Below are 3136 nucleotides of genomic sequence, written 5' to 3'. Positions count from 1 at the left end.
TGATTATTTTCGAGTTTTTGGTTAATGATTTCACACTTTTTACTTACTTTTGCGCTTTTTGGTTACTGATTTCACACTTTTTACATATTTTTGCGCTTTTTGGTTAATGATTACTCTGCTTACTGGTTAATTATTTGCCCTTTCGGACTTAGTCTCTGCACATTATTTTCGAGTTTTTGGTTAATGATTTCACACTTTTAACATATTTTTGCGCTTTTTGGTTAATGATTACTCTGCTTACTGGTTAACCATTTGCCCTTTCGGACTTAGTCTCTGGAGATTATTTTCGAGTTTTTGGTTAATGATTTCACACTTTTTACTTACTTTTGCGCTTTTTGGTTACTGATTTCACACTTTTTACATATTTTTGCGCTTTTTGGTTAATGATTACTCTGCTTACTGGTTAATTATTTGCCCTTTCGGACTTAGTCTCTGCACATTATTTTCGAGTTTTTGGTTAATGATTTCACACTTTTAACATATTTTTGCGCTTTTTGGTTAATGATTACTCTGCTTACTGGTTAACCATTTGCCCTTTCGGACTTAGTCTCTGGAGATTATTTTCGACTTTTTGGTTAATGATTTCACACTTTTAACTTAATTTTGTGCTTTTTGGTTAATGATTTCACACTTTTTACTTACTTTTGCGATTTTTGGTTAATGATTACTCTGCTTACTGGTTAACCATTTGCCCTTTCGAACTTAGTCTCTGGACATTATTTTCGAGTTTTTGGTTAATGATTTCACACTTTTAACATATTTTTGCGCTTTTTGGTTAATGATTACTCTGCTTACTGGTTAATTATTTGCCCTTTCGGACTTAGTCTCTGCACATTATTTTCGAGTTTTTGGTTAATGATTTCACACTTTTAACATATTTTTGCGCTTTTTGGTTACTGATTTCATACTTTTTACTTACTTTTGCGCCTTTTGGTTAATGATTACTCTGCTTACTGGTTAACCATTTGCCCTTTCGGACTTAGTCTCTGGACATTATTTTCGAGTTTTTGGTTAATGATTTCACACTTTTTACTTACTTTTGCGATTTTTGGTTAATGATTACTCTGCTTACTGGTTAACCATTTGCCCTTTCGGACTTAGTCTCTGGACATTATTTTCGGGTTTTTGGTTAATGATTTCACACTTTTACTTACTTTTGCGATTTTTGGTTAATGATTACTCTGCTTACTGGTTAACCATTTGCCCTTTCGGACTTAGTCTCTGGACATTGTTTTCGACATTTTGGTTAATGATTTCACACTTTTAACTTAATTTTGTGCTTTTTGGTTAATGATTTCATACTTTTTACTTACTTTTGCGATTTTTGGTTAATGATTTCATACTTTTTACTTACTTTTGCGATTTTTGGTTAATGATTTCATACTTTTTACTTACTTTTGCCCTTTTTGGTTAATGATTTCATACTTTTTACTTACTTTTGCGATTTTTGGTTCATGATTACTCTGCTTACTGGTTAACCATTTGCCCTTTCGGACTTGGTCTCTGGACATTATTTTCGACTTTTTGGTTAATGATTTCACACTTTTAACTTAATTTTGTGCTTTTTGGTTAATGATTTCATACTTTTTACTTACTTTTGCCCTTTTGGTTAATGATTACTCTGCTTACTGGTTAACCATTTGCCCTTTCGGACTTAGTCTCTGCACATTATTTTCGAGTTTTTGGTTAATGATTTCACACTTTTAACATATTTTTGCGATTTTTGGTTAATGATTACTCTGCTTACTGGTTAACCATTTGCCCTTTCGGACTTAGTCTCTGGAGATTATTTTCGACTTTTTGGTTAATGATTTCACACTTTTAACATATTTTTGCGCTTTTTGGTTACTGATTTCATACTTTTTACTTACTTTTGCGCCTTTTGGTTAATGATTACTCTGCTTACTGGTTAACCATTTGCCCTTTCGGACTTAGTCTCTGGAGATTATTTTCGAGTTTTTGGTTAATGATTTCACACTTTTTACTTACTTTTGCGATTTTTGGTTAATGATTACTCTGCTTACTGGTTAACCATTTGCCCTTTTGGACTTAGTCTCTGGAGATTATTTTCGACTTTTTGGTTAATGATTTCACACTTTTTACTTACTTTTGCGATTTTTGGTTAATGATTTCACACTTTTTACTTACTTTTGCGATTTTTGGTTAATGATTACTCTGCTTACTGGTTAACCATTTGCCCTTTCGGACTTAGTCTCTGGAGATTATTTTCGAGTTTTTGGTTAATGATTTCACACTTTTTACTTACTTTTGCGATTTTTGGTTAATGATTTCACACTTTTTACTTACTTTTGCGATTTTTGGTTAATGATTACTCTGCTTACTGGTTAACCATTTGCCCTTTCGGACTTGGTCTCTGGACATTATTTTCGAGTTTTTGGTTAATGATTTCACACTTTTTACTTACTTTTGCGATTTTTGGTTAATGATTACTCTGCTTACTGGTTAACCATTTGCCCTTTCGGACTTAGTCTCTGGAGATTATTTTCGAGTTTTTGGTTAATGATTTCACACTTTTTACTTACTTTGCGATTTTTGGTTAATGATTACTCTGCTTACTGGTTAACCATTTGCCCTTTCGGACTTAGTCTCTGCACATTATTTTCGAGTTTTTGGTTAATGATTTCACACTTTTAACATATTTTTGCGCTTTTTGGTTAATGATTACTCTGCTTACTGGTTAACCATTTGCCCTTTTGGACTTAGTCTCTGGACATTATTTTCGAGTTTTTGGTTAATGATTTCACACTTTTTACTTACTTTTGCGATTTTTGGTTAATGATTTCACACTTTTTACTTACTTTTGCGATTTTTGGTTAATGATTACTCTGCTTACTGGTTAACCATTTGCCCTTTCGGACTTAGTCTCTGGAGATTATTTTCGAGTTTTTGGTTAATGATTTCACACTTTTTACTTACTTTTGCGATTTTTGGTTAATGATTTCACACTTTTTACTTACTTTTGCGATTTTTGGTTAATGATGACTCTGCTTACTGGTTAACCATTTGCCCTTTCGGACTTAGTCTCTGCACATTATTTTCGAGTTTTTGGTTAATGATTTCACACTTTTTACTTACTTTTGCGATTTTTGGTTAATGATTTCATACTTTTTACTTA

Source organism: Heterodontus francisci, unplaced genomic scaffold, assembly GCF_036365525.1.
Source record: "Heterodontus francisci isolate sHetFra1 unplaced genomic scaffold, sHetFra1.hap1 HAP1_SCAFFOLD_2308, whole genome shotgun sequence".
NCBI lineage: Eukaryota > Metazoa > Chordata > Chondrichthyes > Heterodontiformes > Heterodontidae > Heterodontus > Heterodontus francisci.
Note: the sequence above shows the minus strand (reverse complement) of the source record.